Consider the following 27,877-nt stretch of genomic DNA (forward strand, 5'->3'; position numbering starts at 1 on the left):
TTCAAATTCCTTTTAAAGCAGTTGTGGTCACTTTACAAAAAAAATGCCTAGGAGGCCACAAGAAGCCTGCTCATATGAAACACAGGCCTTAATTTGAGAAAGAAATATCTGATAGTGTACATTTGGAGCACAGCATTGTCTGGTAGTGAAACACGAACTGTGGGAAAACCAGAACAGAACAGAACAGAATTGAAACATTTGAGATGTGGTGCTACAGAAGAGTATTGGAAATAAGATAGACTGATAAGATACGGAATGATAAGGTTCTCTGCAGAATTAGTGAGGGAAGAGGTATATGGAAAACACTGACTGAAAAGTAGTGACAGGTTGACAGGACATAAGTTAAAATGTCAAGGAATAACTTCCATGGTACTACAGGGAGCTGTAGAGGGTAAAAACTGTAAAGGAAGACAGAGATTGAAATACATCCAACAAATAATTGAGGCCATAGGTTGCAAGTGTTACTCTGAGATGAAAAACACAAAACCTTGGCTAAAATGTCTCATTATTTAATTTTGGCACAAACATTTTACTGTGAGCAGCGATTTATTGCAATCGATGCTTTTGTCAATACAAGTAGTTTACTTCAGCTTACTTGTGCTTTATGCACACAATTCTGTTGTAAACTTGTTGTTGTGACTGTTTTAGGTGTTTTTCAAATAATTTTGCATCTTAAAATGTCAAAAATTAATAAGTTTAATTGCAGTCATAAATTTTATGGCAATCTACAGCTTATGTTGTTGAAATCACATTAAAACTGAAGAAATTGTTAGGTTGCAGTTAAGTGGGGTTAGGCCTAATACTTCATGGTGAGGGTATGATAGATGTGAAGCAAAAGAACAAAAACATACAAATTCACAACCCATGCCATAAACTGTTATGGTACACAGTGAAGGTGAACAGGCCAGAGTAACAAAGGAAAGACAGAAAATTAAAGAAGATTACAAGGACACTCAGAATCAGCAGGATTTTTTCATTTTATTGTTGAGAACAAAATTGCATGCAAATCTTGACTTTCAGTTTCTCATGATCAACATTTTTTGCATACTTAAGTACCACTGCCTCATCCAATGTTAAAGCTACAAAATCATGTGAGTCCAGTTCATGAGTTACTTGACTATGAAGTGGTGGCTCCATTCACAGAAGTTGAAGACGGTGGGGAGAGTGGCCTGCTGACCACAAGCGTGTCCATATCGGCATCCAGTCACACCTATCAATTGACCTGTTTGTAAGGAGTATAATTGATAGAAAGAACAAGAATATTCAACAATATATGAAATATTTTCAGCTGGAACATGCCATATGTTCATAAATTATTAGGAGAAAAAAGCACATTCCTAAATAACATTTTTTTTCAGATACATAGAACAAGAAATTTGTAAATATTCCTGTTCCATTCTTAAATGAACAAAATATGTTCTGACCTTTAAATTCCAATATTGTGGAAGTACAGTATGCTTAGAATAACAATCACACATAATTCAATATGTAAGGGAGAAATCAATTTTCACACTATTTTGAAGGCAGCAGTGTTCAAATTTTTGTCACACACAGGTCACAATATACTAATTATTTTGTTAGAGTTTCATTTCAATTATTATTAAAATTTTTGTCTTATTATCAATAAAAATACTAGTGTAAAAAACAACCATGATGCTTCGGTCCCCTAATGTGAACAAAAGTGATGTCTAGGTCCTCTTAGTTTGAACAGAAGTGTGTAGCTGACCCTCAGTGAGGATAAGGGCAATATCAAAGAAAGAGGCATGGGATTCAAAATAGGACCGTGTGACATTTCATTGGGAGAATTTTTAACAGGCCAGCCTCACTATGAGTCCATACTGTAAAGATGTCATCACTGTATCTAAACCAAACCAATGGCTGAAGGTATGAGGACACCAGGAAATCCTCCAAGAGACACATGAAAAGGGTGGCATAGGAAGAGCAATCCTGGTTCCCCTGTTTATATATCTGCTCCTCAAAGGTAAAGTAGTTGGTGTAATGGTTGGGGGTTGGAATGTTTGGTGGAGGAGACCAGACAGCGAGGTCATCGGTCTCATCGGATTACGGAAAGATGGGGAAGGAATTCGGCCGTGCCCTTTCAAAGGAACCATCCTGGCATTTGCCTGGAGCGATTTAGGGAAATCACGGAAAAACTAAATCAGGATGGTCGGACGCGGGATTGATCCATTGTCCTCCTGAATGCGAGTCCAGTTCGTGTAAGGTTAAAGCTGATTAAGGTGAGTAGGAAGGGCATCATAGGTTTGGTATAATGGTTGGGGGTTGGAACATTTGGTGGAGGAGACCAGACAACGAGGTCATCGGTCTCATCGGATTACGGAAAGATGGGGAAGGAACTCGGCCGTGCCCTTTCAAAGGAACCATCCTGGGGGTTGGGTTGGGGTTGGGTTGTTTGGGGGAAGAGACCAAACTGCGAGGTCATCGGTCTCATCGGTTTTAGGGAAGGACGGGGCAGGATGTTGGCCATGCCCTTTCAAAGGAACTATCCTGGCATTTGCCTGGAGCGATTTAGGGAAATCATGGAAAAACTAAATCAGGATGGTCAGACGCGGGATTGAGCCATTGTCCACCTGAATGCGAGTCCAGTTCGTGTAAGGTTAAAGCTGATTAAGGTGAGTAGGAAGGGAATCATAGGTTTGGTATCAGGTGGGTGCTGGTTGAGGAAATGTTCAGCAGCAGACAGATCATGTACTTGTTGGTATAAAAGGAGGCGGAATCAATGGCAACAAGCAGGATGTGTGGCACAATGGAACAGGCACAGATATTAGATGATATAGGAAATGATTGGTGTCTTTAATATAGGAACAAAGGCTTCATAGTATTGGTTGTAAGTGTTGATCAACTAAGGGAGATACACCTTTGGTAGGTGCTTTGTAGCCAGCAACATTGGGATGATAGGGGTGACTGGGTTTATGGATCTTAGGAAGAAGGTAAAAGGTGGAGGTGTGCATTTTCAGTTGGTTAAGAAATGCTATGGATTGAGTTCTTAGTCCATATGAGGAGTCTGAAGTTTTAAGGAGTCAGCTGTAGGTCAGCTCATATCAGAGGGATGGCATCTTGATGGCAGATGCTGTACATACAGGTGTCACACAACTGGCACAGACTCTCGCTTACATACTCCTATCAGTCAAGTATCACAATGGTAGATCCCTTGCCCGCTGAAAGGATATGATCAAGTCATCAGTTTTCTGGGAATAATGAAGAGCCTGGAGCACTGTGGAGGACCTGTTAGGGTCATGTTGTAGGGACCTAAGTAAAGGTTGTAAAGCAATGCTGAATGTTCGGAATTTTTCAAAGGGTTGTAAATAAAATGTCAGGATTTCAATCTTATGTAAATTAGAGCTCTACAGAATTATGGATTGAAGGGGAGGGGAAACTCTGAATTGTGGAAGACTTAACATTATCATTGCCTAATGGCCAGTAGCCATTGTATTTTATTTTAAGAAGCTAAATGAATATGTTTCCAAACAGAGCTTGATTGAAACTGCAGCTTCTTGTTGCTGATCATCTTTCCAATGATCCCCGCAAGACACAAACTGCGTACACTTATGAAGATTGGTAACGATAATGGTAATAAAAAGCGATCAAAACAACAATCTCACCATGATTTTTATTTCTGAGGAAATTCAGTAATCCCATTCCTTTGCCTAGTGTTATTGTGTATAATATTAATGTCATCCACAATCTGGACAGGTTAGTATGATTACAGCTCCTTTCATGTAGTATTATAAGAAAAAAACCATTTTGTCTATCTCACAAGATGATCAAAGATCAAGAACAAATTCTTTCATTTGTCCCAGTGCCATGGCACAAAAGAAGTTTGTGGGTGAGACTAGAGAACATAAAAAATGCAACTTCCAATGTTTCAGATAGAAAAACAGTGACCTCCAATGTCTCAGAGCAAAAGAAAAAAATTTGAAGAGAAAATAGGCTATTCAGACCTGGAAAAATATTTTCCCAAAGTATTCATGGTGTAAGAAGCAAGATGGTGAAGATGGGTCAAGAAACTCCTGATAAATTCATCATTTAAAGTCAGTCACTTGATTGTACTGAAATTGGGAGGAGATAATTGTGTGCATCCATTTCCATTTGAAATTGTTTACTTCACTGTCAAACATTTTCCAAGTTGTTCATACAGAATGACAAATCAACTAAAATTACATGTTGGAATGGCTTCATGTTATTCAGTTTATATTGTTGACTGCTAAAGACAGCATGGGCACCTTGTTAATTAGACACTGTTCATTATTGGCAGCTTTTATAGACATGCTACCAAAAAGTTTCAAGGACAAAGATTAGGCAACTAGGACTTTTTTTCTAATCATTAGAAGCTACTACTACAGTGGATTAAATTTGTTATAAAGTTCCCCATTTGGGCTAATGCTCAAAAGGGAAACCCTGGAGCTGGTCGGTGTGGCCGAGCGGTTCTAGGAGCTTCAGTCTTGAACCGCGCAACAGCCACGGTCGCAGGTTCAAATCCTGGATGTGTGTGATGTCCTTAGGTTAGTTAGGTTTCAGCAGTTCTAAGTTCTACGGGACTGATGACCTCAGATGTTAAGTCCCAGAATGCTCAGAGTCATCCGAACCATTTGAAACCATGGAGTAATTGGTTGAAGTTAGATACATCTGGATTATCAATAAAGAATTTACGTAATGACAATGACAGTATTATGTAACAGACAGACTGCTACTCATCATATAGTAGAGATGTTGCATTGTAGACAGGCACAACAAAAAAACTTCTAGAAAAGTAAGCTTTCGAGGCAAAAGGCCTTTTTCTGAACTCAACAACACAAATGCATGGTTGCGCCCACATACACACACACACGTTTGCACCTGCACACACAAAAAAAACAAAACACACACACACACACACACACACACACACACACACACACACACACACCACAGACGGGCACGTGCATGCATACAAACACGCACACACAACTGTCACACATCTGACCACTCTCTCTCGCTGGGAGGACAGACTGTGATCAACAATGCATGAAGGGAGAAACAATCTGGGTGGTGTGGGCTAGGAATAGGATGCGAAAGAAGAGGAGGGGGGGGGGGGGGGGGGGGGGGACATAGCAGGGTAGGGCTGGGGGATGGTCAAGTGCTGCTTTTGGTAGCATACATGGATGTGATGTGGAGAGTGTAGGGCACCTAGTTGCATTCCGAAGGTTAGATGGAAAGTGGAGTGGGGGACGGGAGGCTGGGGCAGACAAGGAAAGAAGTAAAAACATGAGGAATAAAATACTGTGTGTCCTGATCTTATAATCCTACCTGCTGATGAAGGCTCCCCCACTGTTGTTCTGAACCACAAGAATGACTTTTTATGTGTCCGCCAGCTGTCAGATTCGTCCATCAACAAACCATGCCATTGTGGCCCCATTGAACCAAACAGGATTTCTTGTCTCTCTTCAAATCCTTAGGCACATCCCAGAACCTCTCCTCTGAGCCCCCCCCCCCCCTCTCTCTCTTTCCTCCCCCACACTTACCACTACTCATTCCCCTACCTTCTAAATGCTTCATAAATTCAATACACCCAACCATCCATTGGGGCCAGATGCTGTGCCCCCACTGAGAGAGTCTCTGTTTTCATAGACCAACACCTCCTGCCTATTACCTGCAACCTTCCCTTCTATATAGAAAACACCAACCATTTCCTCCACCAACTCTCCACAGTTCCTGTTTCTTTACCACACGATGCTCTGCCTATTACTATTGATGACACTTCCATTATGTGGTGTCACCGCCAGACACCACACTTGCTAGGTGGTAGCCTTTAAATCGGACGCAGTCCATTAGTATATGTCGGACCCGCGTGTCACCAGTATCAGTGATTGCAGACCGAGTGCCGCCACACGGCAGGTCTAGAGAGACTTCCTAGCACTTGCCCCAGTTGTACAGCCAACTTTGCTAGCGATGGTTCACTGACAAAATACGCTCTCATTTGCCAAGACGATAGTTAGCATAGCCTTCAGCTACGTCATTTGCTACGACCTAGCAAGGTGCCGTTATCAGTTGCTATTGATATTGTAAATAATGTACAGACAAGAGCTACGTTCAACATTAAGTGATTAAAGTTAAGTATTCCACCAGCTACATCCTTTTTTTCTAGTCTAACTTCCTTGTCCTGTTCCAGACCTCACGCCAGCCTGCATGAGCTAAAATACGTGCCTTTCGGCATCCTCTTACATTAGTGGGTTGGCCCTCTTGCCAATCCACAACATTTTGGTGACAAGGTTTTCCACGCCGCTGCTTCACCGCTAACGAGGCCACAACACGCTGTTGCACCAACTTTTCGTCGTTTTGATGCTGCACTGGAAAGCTGGACAGAGTAGTCATGCCAATTTGGATTCCATCTCACCGCCTACAGAATTCAAGGCAATGAGCGGCAGCCTTATCTCCTTTCCTCCGTAGGGGTGCACACGTACCGTGTGATAGTCAAATTATTTCCCCGACGCGACGTAGCAACTCTGTTCTACGACGAAATTTTGTCTGCATTAGATGCATTTTTCAAAGAATCAGTCAATGTAGTTGCCAAACGGTATACCTTCTTTCATACAAAACGTACAGCAGGTCAGACTAACAGGGAGTGGGTTGCAACTTTGCAAGGCCTTACTAGGGATTCTGCTTTTCAGTGTCAATGTGGACTCCCTTATTCAGATACTATGGTACTTGATGCAATTGCACAGAACGTTTCTGATGTTCGTATAAGGGAACAGATTTTGAAACTGGTCAATCCCTCCCTTCAACAAGTGATGGACATATTGGATCGACAGGACACACTTGACTTTGCTCAGGAATCATTTGAAACTTCACCAGCCATGTGTCACATTAACCGGCCCGCCGGGCTCTCTGCATGGAACAGTAAACAGCCCCCAGCACCCATCCGCGCAGCTGCCACCAGGCTCTCAGCCACGTGTGCCGCGCAGGCAAGCAAATGCAGTGCTAAAATCATGCCGCGGTGTGCTACTAGACATTCGGGTGAGAATTGCACGTCACACAAAGCTATTTGCTTTTTCTGTAATAAAAAAGGACATGTTCAAAGTGTTTGCCAGAAAAAGCTCAGATCGGACACTCACAACCATTCCAGGCCCCTTGCTTCATGCCGGAATCGGAATCGAACCAAGGATACTCCGGCTCGTGAAACTTCGCCCATGGAAATTCATGTAGTTCATTCCACTCCGCCCAGTGCCACTCTCTCTAACAGTGACTGTGTTTGTCCCACAAATAGTGTGCGCTGACATCGCCGGAAATCCTGTCATGTCGCACGTGATTTTGTACCAGTGTCAGTTCACATTGCACGAGACAGTCGCTCTTGTCATCAACAGGACAATAAACTTTTTGTCGACTTGGACATTAACAGCAAAGTTATACCATTCCAGCTCGATACCGGAGCTGCAGTTTCACTGATCAATCAAGACATGTACAAACAGCTGGGCACAACTCCGTTGCGTGCCACAAATGTTAAGCTAACTACATATTCAGGTCACGGGCTCCCTGTGTTAGGGCAGTGCAGCCTTCTTGCAACATACAAAGGACAGACAAAACTTGTGTCATTGTACGTCCTTCGTTCTTTTTCTGCTGTGAACTTGTTTGGTTTAGATTTCTTTCAGTTGTTTAACTTGTCTATAGTCAATCAGAACCTATCAGTGAACCAGACTGAGCCTTCAGACAGTGTTTCTCGTCTATGTGAAGAATTTGCAGACATTTTTGCACCGGGCCTTGGTTGCGCTAAGAACTATGAAGCACATTTGGAACTGAAAATAAACGCACAACCGAAATTTTTCTGAGCACGCAATGTTCCCTACGCATTGCGTGATGAGGTCGCACGAACATTACACGATTTGGAATCACAAGGTGTCATTGAACGTGTGTAGGCTTCTCTCTGGGCACCACCCTTAGCAATTTTGCCGTAACCTTCCGGAAAATTGAGACTTTGTGTGGACTTTAAGGCAACAGTGAATCCACAACTAGTGAATGCAACTTTTCCTTTACCCCGCCCGGAAGATCTTTTTGAAAAACTGTGCTCGGGTAAATATTTTTTGAAGTTGGACCTAGCAGATGCGTACTTGCAAATACTGGTGGATGAAGACTCCCAGCGCATTTTGGTGGTTAACACGCATCTTGGTTTGTATCGATTCAAACGACTGCCATTCGGGTGTGCATCTGCCCCTGCATTGTTTCAGCAATATCTGCAAACTGTTTGTGCGTCGGTCCCTACTGCAGCAAACTATCTGGATGATATTGTGATCTCCGGACAGACGGAAGAAGAACATTTAGCCAATCTCAGAACATTATTTCAGGTCCTGCGACGAAATGGTCTTCGCTTGCGGAAGGACAAATGTGTGTTTTTTGCTCGTGACTTACCCTACCTGGGACATGTACTCAATGCCCAAGGCATACATCCTAGTCCCGAGCACCTCCGTGCCATACAAGACTTGCCTTTGCCGCAGCATTTGAAGCAGCTACAGAGTGTGCTGGGAAAAATTAATTATCATCATCGCTATGTGCGCCATGCCTTTTCCATTTCAGCTCCGCTTCATCGCTTACGCCGTAAAGGTGTTCCGTTCGTCTGGACGACGGAACGCAAACACGCCTTTAGCCAGTTGAAATCGATGTTGCTTTCCAATACTTGCCTTACGCCATTCGATCCCCGGAAAACCCTTTTGTTGATGGTGGATGCATCGCCCCGGAAAACCCTTTTGTTGATGGTGGATGCATCGGATTTCGGGATCGGTGCTGTACTTGCGCACAAAGATGGATTGCACGATCGCCCTATTGCCTTTGCGTCCAAATTGCTCTCGTCTACGCAAAGAAATTATTCACAGATCGAGAAAGAAGCATTGGCTCTCGTATTTGGTGTTACTAAGTTTCATGATTTCTTGTATGGTCGTCACTTTACCATCATCACAGACCACAAACCTTTGACATCGCTTTTTCATCCGAACAAGCCTGTACCTCCACGTACAGCGCAGAAATTCATTCGCTGGTCTATTTTCCTATCGCAGTACCATAACAATATCTTGTATCGGGCCACTGCTAAGCACGGAAACGCCGATGCGTTGTCCTGTTTGCCTGTTGCTGAGGATGGAGCATTCGATTCTTCCGAACTTGCTTGCATGTTCATTGATGCGGAAACCGATGACGTGGTCGAATCGTTTCCGATTGATTTTCGTTGTGTAGCTACAGCCACAGCTGCTGACCCTCTCCTTGCTACCGTTCTGCGTTTTGTTGCCACGCAATGGCGTTAGTCAACGTCACGGATCGAGGATCCGTTGGTTCGCCGATTTTTTGCTCACAAGGAGAGACTTTTTGTGCAACGTAGTGTTTTGCTGTTGCGTTCTGATAATGATCAGTCCAGGGTCGTGGTCTCACATTCGTTACAGTCCTCTGTCTTATGGCTTCTCCACCAAGGACATTGGGGTATAGTGAGAACGAAACAACTTGCTTGTCAGCACTGTACTTGGTTCGGAATCGATGCTGTGATTATGAATATGTGCTCTTCTTGCATGGCATGTGCCGAACAACAATCCGCACCACTGCGGAAATTCTTAGCATGGCCAAAAGCCACTTCCCCTTGGCAACGCTTACACATTGATTTTGCTGGTCCATTCTGGAATGCTCGATGGTTGGTTGTGGTAGATTCATTTTCCTTTTGTTGTCCGGATGTCTTCCACGACGTCATCTGCCACCATCCAAGCGTTATCTGCTATCTTTTCCATTGAAGGTCTGCCACAGACTATTGTTTCTGACAATGGCCCGCAATTCATGTCCGCAGAATTTCAGTCCTTCTGCAAGGCCAATGGTATTCAACATCTGACAACCGCGCCGTTTTCGCCACAGTCAAACGGTGCCACTGAAGGATTGGTCAGGACTTTCAAGTCACAGATGTTGAAGTTGAAAGAGTCGCATTCTCGGGAGGACGCGTTATTGCTCTTTTTGTCCTCGTATCGCTCTCAGCCCCGAGATGGTCGCTCGCCAGCTGAGTTGCTCCACGGTCGTCATCATCGAACCTTGATGTTTTTGCTACATCTGCCGCATCAGGTTCCTGTGCAGCGGCAGACACCTGCTTTTGCTCCATGCGACGTTGTCTACTATCGTCACTATCGAGGTTCATGGCGTTGGCTCGAAGGGCGCATTCTTCGCTGCCTTGGCCGCGCTATGTATCTGGTTTTGGGGGCCTCTGGTGAGGTGCGTCGGCATCTCAACCAGCTGCGCCTCTGTCGTCGCATGGGATCTGCTGCTCGCCGTCTGCTTTCAGTGACGGTGCCGTCCGGTCAGCACCCTGGGGACCCATCTACTGGCTCGCCTCAGCCCCAGGTGTTACCGACGCTGCCTTCCATTTTGCCCCATGGCGACACGCCGCCACCACCGCCACCGCCGCCGGTGCCGCCTGTTCTCCTGCCAGCGACGCCCACAGTGGACGTGCCGCGGCAACCGCCGGGTACCTCCCTGGGTCACATGCTGCCGTTCGCTTCCCGGGACCGGTTGTCCTCCGACATGGAACTCTTGCTTGATCTGGACCATCTGTCGTCTTCGCCCGTCGGGTGCCCCGGCCCGATGGAGGTCGACCCTTCGGCCCCTCCTGTCTCTCTGCGGGCGCATACACCGCATGTTGGCGTGCACCCTGGAGCAGGTTTTCAGGCGTTTCCTAGCTCCCCTCGGACCGAATGACAGGGTGCGGGTGGCACAGCCTTGCCTGTTTTGTAGGCTCCCCACCTCGTTGCATACGTCGACATGGGGTCTTCCCCTTGGTGGGCGGGAGCCTTATAACACAACCGATTTGCGGGGGAGGAATGTGGTGTCACCACCAGACACCACACTTGCTAGGTGGTAGCCTTTAAATCGGCCGCGGTCCATTAGTATACGTCGGACCCGCGTGTCACCAGTATCAGTGATTGCAGACTGAGCGCCGCCACACGGCAGGTCTAGAGAGACTTCCTAGCACTCGCCCCAGTTGTACAGCCGACTTTGCTAGCGATGGTTCACTGACAAAATACGTTCTCATTTGCCGAGACGATAGTTAGCATAGCCTTCAGCTACTTCATTTGCTATGACCTAGCAAGGTGCCGTTATCAGTTGCTATTGATATTGTAAATAATGTACGGACAAGAGCTACGTTCAACATTAAGGGATTAAAGTTAAGTATTCCACAAGCTACATCCTTTTTTTCTAGTCTAACTTCCTTGTCCTGTTCCAGACCTCACGCCAGCCTGCGTAGGCTAAAACACGTGCCTTTCGGCTTCCTTTTACATTAGTGGGTTTGCCCTCTTGCCAATCCACAACACTTTATACTAAGATCCCTAATACCTTTTGCATTGTCATTATTGAACATTACCTTTCCTGACATCCAATGGATTCCAGACCTACAACCTCTTTTCTGGTCACCACAACTGACTATATCCTAACCCATCATTACTTTATCTTTGAAAGCATCACCAACAAACAAATCTGAAGTACGGCAATGGGCACCCACATGGCACCATCCTGTGCAAACCTATTCGTAAGCCATCTAGAGGAATCCTTCCTAACCACCCAGAATCCCAAACCCCTGACCTGGTTCAAATTCACTGACGACATCTTCGTAATCTGGTTTGAGGGTGATGAGACCCTATCCACATTCCCTAAAAACCACAAAGCCTTCTCCCCAATTTGCTTCACTGGGTTCTCCTCAACCCAACAAGTTACCTTCCTCTATGTTGACATCAGTAACTCCATCCATATGTAACCTACCAACCACCAGCAACATGTCCACTTTGACAGCTCCTACCTATTCCATACTAACAAGTCCATTTTACATATCCTAGCCACCTGTGGCTTATCATATCCACAGTGACAAGCAGTCCCTCTCAAAATACACCAAGGGTCTAACTGAAGCCTTCACAGACCAAAACTGTACTGAAACAGATCTTCCGTGCCTTATCTCTCAAGTCACCCACCACCTCCCAAAGTCCCACCATCTGGCCTGAAAGGAGTATTTCCCTCATAACTCGGTACCACCCAGGAAAGGAACAACTGAATCAGATTCTACATCAGGGTTTGAAGTACCTCTAGTTGTGGCTTGAAATGAGGAGTGTCCTATCCACTATCCTTTTCACCCTCCCATGGTAGTGTGCCACCATCCACTGAACCTACACAATATCCTTGTCCATCCCCGCTCCACCCCTGTTCCCAACCCCTGCCTCAAAATTCATATCCATCTAATAGACCTGCATGAAAGTCCTGTTGTACATATCCTCCCACCTCCATCAACTCCAGTCCAGTCACAAACATCACTTATCCTATCAAAAGCTGGACTACCTACGAAAGCAGTCATGTGATCTTCATGGTAAGCTGCAACAGCTGTGCTTTGCTCCATATGGGCATGACAACTAACAAGCTCTCTGTCCACATGAATGGCCACTGAATAATTTTGGTCAGGATACAGTTGGACCACCCAATCAATGAACATTCTGAGGAACACAACGTTCTTCACATCAAAGACTGCTCCACAGCCTGTGTCATCAGGATCCTTCCTACCAACACCAGTTTTCTAAATTCCCCAGATGGGACCTCTCTGTGCAATATATCCTATATTCCTGTACTCTCTTGGACTCAACCATCGATAGTCACTGTCCTTCACCCATCCCCTTCTCTGCTCCCACTCAAGCAATTCACAGCCTTCTATTCCACTAGTGGACCTACAGTCTCTTTCCTTCTCACCCTTTTCAATACCCCCACCCCCCCACCCCCCCCCCCCCCCCTTCCCACCAAAATCTGTCTAACTTCTGACCGTACCCAGCTATCTACACTCTCCCCACCATGATCCAGTATGGTCCCAGAACCAGTACTTTATGATCCCTGCCTCTACCCTGCTATCACTTCTCCTCCTGTCCCAACTTCCTCCTTACTCTTACCAGCCACATTTCTTGTCCCACCAGACCCAGTTGCTCGTAGTCTGACCTCGGTGGCCAGAGACAGTGGTCTCGTATGTGTGAGTCATGATATTGAGAATGTGTGTGTGTGTGTGTGTGTGTGTGTGTGTGTGTGTGTGTGTGTGTGTGTTGTGTGTGTGTGTGTGTGTATTATCATCTTCAGAAGGAAGGTCTTTCAGTTAACAGTTTACGTGCTTGGCAGTCTTTCTATTGTGCTTGTCTGCAACTCAACATCTCCACTATTTGGTGTGTAGCAATGAATCTCTTTCATAATATTGTCACTATTCCATACTGGAGTATCCACTGTTTGATATCGCAAGATGTACATAACTACCACAAATTTAATATTTTGTAATATTGTAATATTTGGAGATGATATGTCTGTTAGCATAATAGTCTTCATATGTTACTTGTATAAATCACATTCTGTACATTGTTTTGGACAGTTGGTTTGCATAGCATGCTTTGATGTACAAATACTTATGATCTAGGATACATAAAACTTTTCAGTCCATACTTTTTGCAAAAGTTTCTTGTGTGGAGGTCTGGGTACCACACCAATATTTCAACAAAAACAGAAACAATGAACTGGACCTCTTAGAAACAAATAATTCTGAGCTAATAACAATCATCAAAACAGATACAGCGATTAGCAAACACAGAAAGACGGAATATTGTAACCTACAAATTCTCCACAAATAAACAAAAATATACCTATCCAAAAAAGCAGATAAAAATTCACTTGACACCTTTCTAACAGACAATCTCCAGTCTTTCAAAATTAAAAATTTAAGTGTAGACCAGATGTGGCTTGAATTCAAAGAAATGATATTGGCAGCAATTGAGAGATTTATGCTGAATAAATTAACAAAAGATGGAGCTGATTCTCCTTGGTAAACACAGAACACTGTTGCAGAAACAATGAAGACAAGATGCCAAATCCAAATGGATGCAAAATCTCCAACACTGACGATTTTTTAAGGAAGCTTGAAATTTTGCATGGACTTCAATGCAAGATGCTTATAGTAGTTTCCACAATGAAAGTTTGACTTGAAACCTGGCAGAAAATCCAAAGAGTTTCTGGTTGTATGTTAAGTATGCTAGCAGCAACACAAAATTAATGCCTCCTCTATGCAATAGCAATAGCAATGGAAATACTATAGATGACAGTGCTGCCAAAGCAGAGTTACTAAACACAGCCTTCCAAAATTCCTTCACCACAGAAGATGAAGTAAATTTCAGAATTTGAATCAAGAACAGCTGCCAACATGAGTAACATAGAAAAAGATATCCTCAGAGTAGTGAAGCACCATAAATCACTTAACAAAAGCAAGTCTTCCAGTCCACACTGTACACCAGTTGGGTTCATTTCAGAGTTTGCTGGTACTTTAGCTCCATACTTAGCAATCATATACAACCATTTGCTTGATGAAAGATCTGTACACAAAGACTGGAAAGCTGCACAGGCCACACCAATATTCAAGAAAGGTAGTAGGAGTAATCCACTAAATTACAGGCCCACATCATTAACATCGACATGCAGCAGGATTTTGGAACATATATTGTGTTCAAAATTATTGATTACCTCAAAGAGAATGGTCTATTGACACTCAGTCAACACAGATTTAGAAAACATCGTACTTGTGAAACACAATTAGCTCTTTACTTGCATAAATTGTTGAGTGCTACTGAAAAGGGATTTCAAAAAGATTCTGTGTCTCTACATTTCCAGAAGGCTATTGACATTCTACCACACAAGCAGCTTGTAGAGAAACTGCACAATTATGGAATATCATCACAGTTATGTGACTGGATTTGTGATTCCCTGTCAGAGAGGTCCCAGTTGATAGTAATTGATGGAAAATCTTCGAATTAAACAGATGTGATTTCTGGCATTCCCCAAGGTGGTGGTGTAGGCCCTTTGCTGTTCCATATCTACATAAACAATTTAGGAGACAATCTGAGCAGCTGTATTAGGTTGTTTGCAGATGATTCTGTCATTTATCGACTAGTAAAGTCATAAGAAGATTAAAACAAATTGCAGAATGATTTAGAAAATGGTAGAAAAATTGGCAATTGACACTAAATAACAAAAAGTGTGAGGCCGTCCACATGAGTGCTAAAAAGAAGCCTTTAAACTTCAGTTACATGATAAATCAGTCAAATCTAAAGTCTGTAAATTCAGCTAAATACCTAGGAAATACAATTATGAACAACTTAAATTGGAAGGAACACAGGGAAAATGTTGTGAGAAAGGCTAACCAAAGACTGTGTTTTATTGGAAGGGCACTTACAAAACGTAACAGATCTACTGAAGAGACTGTCTACACTACACTTCTCCATCCTTTTTAGAATACCGCAGTGTGTTGTGGGATCCTTACTAGATAAGACTGCTGGAGTGCATGAAGGAAGTTCAAAGATGGGCAGCATGTTTCGTATTATTGCGAAATAGGGGAGAGGATGTTACTGAAATGATACAGGATTCAGGGTCGACATCATTAAAATGAACCCAATTTCAATCAACAATTTTCTCCTCCAACCATGAAAATATTTTTTTGATGCCGACCTACATAGGGAGAAATGATGGTTGTAATAAAATAAGGGAAATCAGAGCACACACGGGACGATATCAGATTTAGTCTTTTCCGTGCACTGTATGAGATTGGATTTGGGAGAGGTGTAATTACATAATCGACTATTATGTAATAGCAAATTTTCCTTAGGTTGCCATTACACAATCACTTGAAACTTGAAATTCACTGTCCAATTGGTTAATGCCCATATAGCACAGTCAAAGAATGTCCATGGTACATTTCACAAAATACACACTAGCTTTGCTTCAGTGGCAACAATACAGTCTTTGTGGGCCAATCGTCAAGCTGCATGTACGAGCTATCAGCTGTCATTTGAATCAGTTCATGCACAATTACTGTATACCCTTCTTCATAAACTGTACTCGCATGCTCATTTTAGCGTTGAAAAATCAACAACATTTTCTCTTTATGTTTGTTGTTCCACATATTTAGATAAACCTCTCTCATAATAGTTCCATAAAAAATAATTGAACAGTACAAACCTGAATCCTCAGGAATTCTGTTCAATGAGCTGATGTGTGGAGCAAGTAGCTCAGTCTTAGCCAATGGGAAATATATTAAACAACGCACCAAGACCAATGTTCAGAAACTCAGTATGTGGCTCTGGAGAAAGATCAAACTTAAGACTGCAGACCACATCACACCAACCTCTATGACAAATCCCGCCTGTACCAAGCTTGGTGCAGCTTTAAACACAAGCTAGACCACCTTCTAAACCAATAATTATCATCATTCAAATGTATTCCATATTAGAGTCGCTTGTTGCATTCATTAATTTGCTTTATGTTTTTAGATCTCCATAAGGCTTTTGACACCATTACTCACACACAACTTCTAATCAAGTTTTGTGCCTATTGAGTATTCATATCAGTTATCTAACTGGATTCATGCTTTCCTGTCAGAAAGGTCAAGTTCATGGTAATTGATTAAAAATCATCAAGTAAACTAGACGTAATGTCTGTCTTTCACTGAGGAAATGTTATATGCCCTCTGGTGTTTCTGATCTACATAAAAGATTTAGGAGATGACATCAAAATGTCTCTTGTATTGTTTGCAGATGATGTTGTCATTTAATGTCCTCAAAGGTCATCAGATGATCAAAATATATTGCAAAATTATTTAGACAAAATACCTGCATTGTGCTGAAAGAGGCATCTGACTATAAACAGTGAAAAGTGTGAAGTCACCAACATTAGTACTAAAAGGAATCTGCTACATTTTCGTTGCATGACAAATCACACAAATCTAAAGGCTGTCAATTTAACTAAATACTTAGGGATTACTATAACCAACAACTTAAATTGGAATGATCACACAGATATAGCTGTGGCGAAAGTAAACCAAAGTTCCCCCCCACCCCCCCCCACCCCCCACCCCCCCCGGTCGATATGTGGTAAGTGGTTATGGGACCAAACTGCTGAGGTCATTGGCCCTAGGCTTACACACTACTTAGTATAACTTAAACTAACTTACTATGCTAAGGACAACACACACCCATTCCTGAGGGAGGACTCGAAACTGTGGTAAGTAACATCAGACCATGTGGCTATCCCCCATGGCCCAAAGACTTTCATTTGTTTGTGGAACACTTAGAATAATCAACAGGTCTACTCCAGAAACTGCTTATACTACATTTGTCCTTCTTCAGGAGTACTGGTGTGCAGTGTGGGATATGCATCATATCGATCTGAGGGCGGACATGGAACAAGTTCAAAGAAGGGGAGCACATTTTGTATTATCACAAAATAGAGGAGAGAGTGCCATGGGAGATGATATGTGAATTAGAATGTCAACCATTAAAACAAAGTCCTTTCCAATTGCGGCAGGATCTTCTCATACAATTTCAATAATTAATCTTCTCCTCAGAGTGTGAAAATATTTTGTTTCTGCCCATCTACATAGGGAGAAATGAACATCACAATAAATTAAGAGAAATCAGAGCTCATACGAAAATACGTAAGTGTCATGTTACATGTGTGTTGTTGGAGAGTGGAACAGTAGACAAATAACTTGAAAGTGGTTTGATGAACCTTCTGTGAATTCCAGACTAATCATGTATGAAGACATACAGGGTGTTACAAAAAGGTACGGCCAAACTTTCAGGAAACATTCCTCACACACAAATAAAGAAAAGATGTTATGTGGACATGTGTCCGGAAACGGTTAATTTCCATGTTAGAGCTCATTTTAGTTTTGTCAGTATGTACTGTACTTACCACGATTTCATATAGGATACTCTACCTGTGCTGCTAGAACATGTGCCTTTACAAGTACGACACAACATGTGGTTCACACACGATGGAGCTCCTGCACATTTCAGTCGAAGTGTTCGTACGCTTCTCAACAACAGATTCGGTGACCGATGGATTGGTAGAGGCGGACCAATTCCATGGCCTCCACACTCTCCTGACCTCAACCCTCTTGACTTTCATTTATGGGCCCATTTGAAAGCTCTTGTCTACGCAATCCCGGTACCAAATGTAGAGACTCTTCGTGCTCGTATTGTGGACGGCTGTGATACAATATGCCATTCTCCAGGGCTGCATCAGTGCATCAGGGGTTCCATATGATGGAGGGTGGATGCATGTATCCTTGCTAATGGAGGACATTTTGAACATTTCTTGTAACAAAGTGTTTGAAGTCACACTGGTACGTTCTGTTGCTGTGTGTTTCCATTCCATTATTAATGTGATTTGAAGAGAAGTAATAAAATGAGCTCTAACATGGAGAGTAAGTGTTTCTGGACACATGTCCACATAACATATTTTCTGTCTTTGTGTGTGAGGAATGATTCCTGAAAGTTTGGCCGTACCTTTTTGTGACACCCTGTAGATGTAGGAAAAAGTGATCTTAAGACTGGCAGATGGGAATCATTCTTCCTACATACATCACAGGATAATACACTCCTGGAAATGGAAAAAAGAACACACTGACACCGGTGTGTCAGACCCACCATACTTGCTCCGGACACTGCGAGAGGGCTGTACAAGCAATGATCACACGCACGGCACAGCGGACACACCAGGAACCGCGGTGTTGGCCTTCGAACGGCGCTAGCTGCGCAGCATTTGTGCACCGCCGCCGTCAGTGTCAGCCAGTTTGCCATGGCATACAGAGCTCCATCGCAGTCTTTAACACTGGTAGCATGCCGCGACACCGTGGACGTGAACCGTATGTGCAGTTGACGGACTTTGAGCGAGGGCGTATAGTGGGCATGCGGGAGGCCGGATGGACGTACCGCCGAATTGCTCAACACGTGGGGCGTGAGGTCTCCACAGTACATCGATGTTGTCGCCAGTGGTCGGCGGAAGGTGCACGTGCCCGTCGACCTGGGACCGGACCGCAGCGACGCACGGATGCACGCCAAGACCGTAGGATCCTACGCAGTGCCGTAGGGGACCGCACCGCCACTTCCCAGCAAATTAGGGACACTGTTGCTCCTGGGGTATCGGCGAGGACCATTCGCAACCGTTTCCACGAAGCTGGGCTACGGTCCCGCGCACCGTTAGGCCGTCTTCCGCTCACGCCCCAACATCGTGCAGCCCGCCTCCAGTGGTGTCGCGACAGGCGTGAATGGAGGGGCGAATGGAGACGTGTCGTCTTCAGCGATGAGAGTCGCTTCTGCCTTGGTGCCAATGATGGTCGTATGCGTGTTTGGCGCCGTGCAGGTGAGCGCCACAATCAGGACTGCATACGACCGAGGCACACAGGGCCAACACCCGGCATCATGTGGTGGGGAGCGATCTCCTACACTGGCCATACACTACTGGTGATCGTCGAGGGGACACTGAATAGTGCACGGTACATCCAAACCGTCATCGAACCCATCGTTCTACCATTCCTAGACCGGCAAGGGAACTTGCTGTTCCAACAGGACAATGCACGTCCGCATGTATCCCGTGCCACCCAACGTGCTCTAGAAGGTGTAAGTCAACTACCCTGGCCAGCAAGATCTCCGGATCTGTCCCCCACTGAGCTTGTTTGGGACTGGATGAAGCGTCGTCTCACGCGGTCTGCACGTCCAGCACGAACGCTGGTCCAACTGAGGCGCCAGGTGGAAATGGCATGGCAAGCCGTTCCACAGGACTACATCCAGCATCTCTACGATCGTCTCCATGGGAGAATAGCAGCCTGCATTGCTGCGAAAGGTGGATATACAGTGTACTAGTGCCGACATTGTGCATGCTCTGTTGCCTGTGTCTATGTGCCTGTGGTTCTGTCAGTGTGATCATGTGATGTATCTGACTCCAGGAATGTGTCAATAAAGTTTCCCCTTCCTGAGACAATGAATTCACGGTGTTCTTATTTCAATTTCCAGGAGTGTATTTATCTACTACAGACAAAAATACATAAAAATTCTTATTGAACTGTGTTCCTAAAATTATGCACACTGATTCCACCAAGAATAATATTTTCATAAATCTTGACGAGGACGAAGTCCTTTAATTCACTGATTACTTTAGTACCCTAACAAATATCCACCAGGATTTGGAATCCTTAGAATCACAAAACGTCCCATACATAAAAGCTGCCACTTTTTATTCCTTTTGTTCAAGAGGTGGATGGTTTCTTAATGATACTTTTTTGTTCACTTGATACCTTAGTATTTTTATAATTGTCTTGTCACAATTGTGCTTTCTTCTAAATGCTTTGTCTGTCAAGCTGGTCAAAGCTTTCTGAACCTTTTCTTCTCACTTATCTTCGTCATTTGGAACCTGTGGAATCTGGTCCACACATTCATTCATTCTTTGCCCTCCTGCAAAACAGTTGCTTGCTATAGTGTAGTGTCTTGACAAAAGAGACGAGTAGTTCACTGTGTCATCAAACGGTTTTATGTAGTCAATCCCCAGCGTCTGCAGATGGTGAAAATACATCCTTATGAACTATTAACTTCTCGAAACATCCTTCTAATTTCTTTATATAGTGCTTTCCACTGAGACCATGGGATAAGATAGAAACTGTTGTACAAGGCTTTGTGTGGAAATTCATCAAGGTGATATGTATTTCCTTTGTATTATTCCAGTTTTTTTTTCAAATACCTCCCCATATTGATTCAAGAGGTTTAACTATTGGTGTCTCTGAATGCCAGTGAGGCTCTCTGGCCCTTCTACTTTCTGTAATATTTATGACATGACTTCAAGTCCTTTAATCAATAGGCTCACAAAATTTCTTATCCTGCAATGTTCCTTTACAATGAATTTGATCAATACTGACTCTGGGTACTGTCCTTCCACACCAGCACAACTTAAGCTCATTCACTGTTAGAAAGGAAACCTTACCCATAGAGAAGTTGATCTTGTGTCCACACAGTTAACTCCTGGCTCATAAGGCAGTCAACAACAAGCCTTCAACTAGTAGAATGGTGCATGGTATTGCAATAGTTTTACTAGCATTCCTATCATTCTAATATTTCTGGATCACATTTCAATGGCTCCAGTTGCCTTGCAGTTCTGTACAGGAATGAAAGAACTGCTTGACAGCACACTGCCAAATGCTCCTGTGTCTAGAACAATAGTTACTGAAACATCCTCAATACTGGCCCAAATTACAGATTGTGGTAACAATGGGTATTCCTGGTTGCTTTGATTCATATCAGAGCAGAGTTGCTACATTATATTGGTACCTTTAATATAAGGAAGCTTACTTCATGTCTAACTCACTGCGGCTCAAGGTGGTTGGAGATTGTTTCCAGGTGTTGTACAGCTGTATGACTGCAGTCATCAATAATTTTGGTAATCACTGGTGATTGTGACCCCCAGTCATAATCTGATGGTGTATTCAGTTGTTTGTTACTGCAATACATATTATTATTAAACGCATACCCAGAATTGTATCTCCTTTCACAGTTCATTTAATTTGTACTGCAAGGATTCCCACGACCATCTCCTTTGCTGTGTTTCTGATAACTGTTCAGTTCGGTATTCTGCAGAGGACACCAGCTTATGGTACATGCAGTTGTCCTCTACTACAGCCATTGTCTGTACTAGGACTCCGTGAGTAATAACCTCTGGGTCCTGGTTGCGACTTAATGTCTCCTTCAGTTACGTCCATAGAACCCAATACAGACATAAATTCATTCTAACTGGGTTCTGACACAGTGATATGTTTCTCTCCATTTTCAACAGGCAGGGTTGCCTTTAAGATTGTTGAAACAACTCTATGAGAAATGGATTGACCCCAGTAGCATGCCTTACTAAGTTCTTTTTCGAAACACCGGTGCAAGCTCCCATTTTGAAAAGAGAAAAGCTCTGAGTAAAAACCCTCTTCTGTAGTATTACCGACACATAACTGGGCCACAATTTGACAAGAAATGCATTTTCAAAATCCTCATGTGTTGTTGTTGTTGTGGTCTTCAGTCCTGAGACTGGTTTGATGCAGCTCTCCATGCTACTATATCCTGTGCAAGCCTCTTCATCTCCCAGTACCTACTGCAACCTACATCCTTCTGAATCTGCTTAGTGTATTTATCCCTTGGTCTCCCTCTTCGATTTTTACCATCCACACTGCCATCCAGTATTAAATTGGTGATCCCTTGATGCCTCAGAACATGTCCTACCAACTGATCCCTTCTTCTAATCAAGTTGTGCCACAAACTCCTCTTCTCCCCAATTCTATTCAATACCTCCTCAATAGTTATGTGATCTACCCATCTAATCTTCAGCATTCTTCTGTAGCACCACATTTCGAAAGCTTCTATTCTCTTCTTGTCCAAACTATTTATCGTCCATGTTTCACTTCCATACAAGGCTACACTCCATACAAATACTTTCAAAAACGACTTCCTGACACTTAAATCAATACTTGATGTTAACTAATTTCTCTTCTTCAGAAACGCTTTCCTTGCCATTGCCAGTCTATATTTTATATCCTTTCTACTTTGACCATCATCAGTTATTTTGCTCCCCAAATAGCAAAAATCATTTACTACTTTAAGCGTCTCATTTCCTAATCTAATTCCCTCAGCATCACCTGATTTAATTTGACTACATTCCATTATCCTCATTTTGCTTTTGTTGATGTTCATCTTATACCCTCCTTTCAAGACACTGTCCATTCCATTCAACTGCTCTTCCAAGTCCTTAGCTGCCTCTGACAGAATTACAATGTCATCTGTGAACCTCAAAGTTTTTATTTCTTCTCCATGGATTTTAATACCTACTCCCAACTTTTCTTTCATTTCCTTTACTACTTGCTCAATATACAGATTGAATAGCATTGGGGAGAGGCTACAACCCTATCTCACTCCCTTCCCAACCACTGCTTCCCTTTCATGTCCCTTGACTGTTATAACTGCCATCTGCTTTCTGTACAAATTGTAAATAGCCTTTCGCTCCCTGTATTTTACCCCTGCAAACCTTCAGAATTTGAAAGAGAGTATTCCAGTCAACATTGTCTCATGCATTGAGGTGTCAAAAGTCATGGGATACCTCCTAATATTGTGTTGGATGCCCTTTTGCCTGCTGTAGTGCACCAGCTCAACATGGCCTGGACTTAACAAGTCACTGGAAGTGCACTGTAGCAATATTGAGCCATTACTGCCTCTATAGCCATCTGTAAATCAGGAAGGTTGCCAAAGCAGGATTTTGTGCACAAATTGACCTCTCTGTCACACTCCATAAATTTTGATGGGACTCATGTTTTACAATCTGCGTGGCCAAATCATTCGCTCAAATTATCTAGAATGTTTTATAAACCAATTGTGAACAATTATGGCCTAGTGACTGTATAATGGTTCCTTAAACAATTTCTCATGCTCTTTGAAATTTGCTCAGCATTAGCAGGTTCTAAACAGGGAACTGGCAGAGATTTAATTATTGATTCAATCTCCCACTTGTCGGTATCACAGAGAAGTGTTTCAGACATCAATATTAGAAAAGTATTTTTCAAGAGATTTATATCATTCCCTGTAAAAACTAAGTTTTTATTATATGACAAGTAATGATCAGAAAATGACAGTTAAATACTGTACATATAGAGGGTGGTCCATTGTTCGTGACCGGGGCAAATATCTCATGAAATAAGCATCAAACAAAAAAACTACAAAGAACAGAACTCATCTAGCTTGAAGGTGGAAACCAGATGGCGCTATGGTTGGCCCACTAGATGGCGCTGCCGTAGGTCAAACAGATATCAACTGTGACTTTTTAAATAGGAAACCCCATTTTTATTACATATTCGTGTAGTACGTACAGAAATATGAATGTTTTAGTTGAACCACTTTTTTCGCTCTGCGGTAGATGGTGCCGCAATAGTCACAAACATATGGCTCAAAATTTTAGATGAACTGTTGGTAACAGATAGGTTTTTTAAATTAAAATACAGAACATAAGTACATTTGAACATTTTATGCTGGTTGATATATGTACCTTTGTGAACTTATCATTTCTGAGAACGCATGCTGTTACAGCATGATTACCTGTAAATACCACATTAATGCAATAAATGCTGAAAATGACATTCGTCAACCTCAATGCATTTGGCAAAACGCGTAACAACATTCCTCTCAATAGCGAATAGTTTGCCTTCCGTAATGTTCACACATGCATTGACAATGTGCTGACTCATGTTGTCAGGCATTGTTGGTGGATCACAATAGCAAATATCCTTCAGCTGTCCCCACGGAAAAAAATCCGGGGATGTTAGATCTGGTGAATGTGTGGACCATGGTATGGTGCTTCAATGAACAATCCACATGTCATGAAATATGCTATTCGATACCACTTCAACCACATGTGAGCTACGTGCCTGACATCCATCATGTTGGAAGTACATCGCCATTCTGTCATGCAGTGAAACATCTTGTAGTAACATTGGTAGAACATTACATAGGAAATCAGCATACTTTGCACCATTGAGATTGCTATTGATAAAATTGGGGCCAATTATCCTTCCTCCCATAAATCCGCACCATACATTAACCCGCCAAGGTCGCTGATGTTCCACTTGTCAGAGCCATCGTGGATTTCCTGTTGCCCAATAATGCATATTATGCATTACGTCACCGCTGTTGGTGAATGACACTTTGTCGCTAAATAGAACGCATGCAAAAAATCTGTCATTGGTCCTTAATTTCTCTTGTGCCCAGTGGCATAACAGTACATGACATTCAAAGTTGTCACCATGCAATTCCTAGTCCATAGAAATATGGTACAGGAGCAATCGATGTTGATGTAGCATTCTCAACACCGATGTTTTTGAGATTCCCGATTCTCACACAATTTGTCTGCTACTGATGTGTGGATTAGCCATGACAGCAGCTAAAACACCTATTTGGGCATCATCATTTGTTGCAGGTTGTGGTTGACGTTTCACATGTGACTGAACACTTCCTGTTTCTTTAAATAACGTAACTATCCGGCGAACGGCCCAGATACTTGGATGATGTCATCCAGGATACTGAGCAGCATACATAGCACATGCCCTCAGGGTATTTTGATCACAATAGCCATACATAAACACAATATCAACCATTTCTGCAATTGATAAATGGTCCATTTCAACACGGGTAATGTATCACGAAGCAAATACTGTCTGCAATGGCAGAATGTTATTACATGATACCATGTACTTATACGTTTGTGACTATGTCACCATCTATCACAAAGCGAAAAAAGTAATTCAACTAAAACATTAATATTTCCTTACGTACTACACGAATAGGTAATAGAAAATGGGGTTTCCTATTTTAAAAAAATGCAGTTGATATCCGTTTGACCTATGGCAGAACCATCTATCAGGACAACCATAGCGACATCTGATTTCCCCCTTCAAGCTAGATGAGTTTCGTTCTTTATAGTTTTTACATTTGATGCTTATTTCATGAGATATTTGGCCCCGTCACTATCAATGGACCACCATGTATATGACTTATCAGCATCAGATATATATTTACTACAAACTGACTTTATATCGTTGACCTTGTACTTGTGAGCAGACACTTCCTTCACAACTGACTATATGGTCTAAATTTTATCCTGTGAAGTAGCTATTCTATTTGTGTACCACATACTCTTTGAATTCCTAATAACATATTTAAACACCTTACATTAGTGTTTCTAATGGGCTACTGTAGCTTGATTGTGACCACTTCTAGCATTTGATATAATTCCCATTTTGTTCTATGTGATATCCTTATTATTATTAGTATTTGACAGACATTTGCTGAGCATAGCAAGTGATTTAAATAAAAACTCATTTTCTACAGGGAATGATATAACTCTCTTGGAAAATACTTCTCCAATATTCATGTCTGAAATACTTCTCCGTGATACTGACAAGGGGGAGATTGAATCAGTAATGAAATCACTGAAGAACAAGAACTCTCATGGATATAATGGATTGCCTAGGAGAATATTAAGGTACTGTGTTGCACATGTTAGCCCGTACTTAGCCATATTTAAAATATTTCCTTTAAGGATCGTCAGTTTCCTGGATGATTAAAGTACTCACTGGTAAAGCCGCTTTATAAAAAGGGAGAAAGGAATAACATAGACAATTTTAGACTTATTTCTATGCCATCAGTGCTTGCTAAAGTTATTGAGAAAGTAGTGTATGTAAGGATCATTTTATTTCACATAATTTGCTGTCAGATATAAAGTTCGGATTTAGACATGGTTTAACTGAAAATTCTATATTCTCTTTTCTCTGTGAGGTAGTGGATGGATTAAATAAAAGGTTTAGAACACTAGACATATTTTATGATTTAACTATGGCATTTGATTGTGTTGATCGTAAAATACTCCAGAAGTTGGTATATTACAGAATAAGGGAGTAGCTGACAATTGGTTCACCTCTTACTTTAACAACAGACAGCAAAAGGTCAGTATTCACAGTGTTGAGAATGGCTGTGATGTGGGGTCTGAGTGGGGTATGGTCAAATGGGGTGCACCCCAGGGATCAATGTTAGGGCCACACCAGTTCCTTATTTCTTTAAATGATATTCCCTCTAGTATCATGGGTAACTCTAAAATATTTCTGTCTGCTGATGAACCTAGCTTGGTAGTACAGGATGTTGTGTGCAACACTGGCTCTGTTTCGAATAGTGCACTTCATGACATACACTCAAGGCTTGTAAAAACATAATTAATGCTAAATCACAGTAAAACTGATTTTTTACAGTTTCTAACACACAATTCAACAAAACCCATCGTTTAAATTCCACAAAACGGGTATATGATTAGAGAAACTGAACAGTACAAATTTCTTGGTGTTTAAACAGATAGTAAACTGTCATGGAAGGCCCACATTCAAGGTCTTGCCAAAGGGCTTAATGCTGCCATTTTCACTATTCGAACCGTATCTGAGGTTAGTGATAGTTTGTCATGAAAAGTAGTCTCCTTTGCTTATTTTCATTCACTTATGATGTATGGTATTATTTTTTGGAGTAACTCTTCCCATTCTCAAAGAACATTTTTGGCTCAGAAACGAGTGGTATGGGCAAAAAGTGGTGTAAGTTCATGAACCTCTGGGAATTCTGACATTGACCATACAATACATATGCTCTTTATTGTCATTTCTTGTTAACAGTATCAGTTTATTTCAAAGAATTAGCAGCTTGCACTTGGTTAATACTAGGCAGAAATCCAAACTATATTTTGAACTCACTAGTTTGACTCTTGTGCAGGAAGGTGTGCAATATACTGCTGTATCCATTTTTAATAATGTACCATAAGGATTCAAAAATCTTAGCAGTAATCCACACTCTTTCAAACTGAAACTAAAGAGTTTCCTCATGAGTGACCTTCTGTTCTGTCGAGGAGTTCCTTGAAACATTAAGCTGATTCCTGTGTTATATTGTTGATTGCGTTTGCAAGAACTTATAGCTTGACGTTTTTTGGGTTCATAAAAATTTTATTTTATCTGTTAGTTCTTTTATGTTGTAATTTCATGTACTGACTCATTCCATGACCTTGGATATTAGCTCCTCAATTTGGTCCTACAGAACTAGACATGTAAAATAAAAAATAAGAAAATCTCCTGAATATAAATGACACCTGTGCCAATGCATTGTTCTTTGAAAGTTTCTGTGCTTAAGAATTTTCATTTCCATTATTATTACTGTGTATAGCATTGTCACCAGCAGCACGCCATGTGCAGATTGTTAAATATTTTGAACAGGCTGATACACTTTCAAACTGTTATAGTCTGATCGGGGCTCAAGGTATGTGTCATTATGTTTTCATGCAATTCATATTGGCATTTCTGCACCACTGTCAGGACATCTATTAACTCTTTGTTCAGGGGTTTGACTGTTTCAACTATTCTATTTCTCCATTTAGAAGTATCAGATCCTATTTGTTCTTTGATCTTGAGTAATTCCTTCTTTAGCCCACTGCTGGC

The sequence above is a fragment of the Schistocerca americana genome, chromosome 1, assembly GCF_021461395.2.
Source record: "Schistocerca americana isolate TAMUIC-IGC-003095 chromosome 1, iqSchAmer2.1, whole genome shotgun sequence".
NCBI lineage: Eukaryota > Metazoa > Arthropoda > Insecta > Orthoptera > Acrididae > Schistocerca > Schistocerca americana.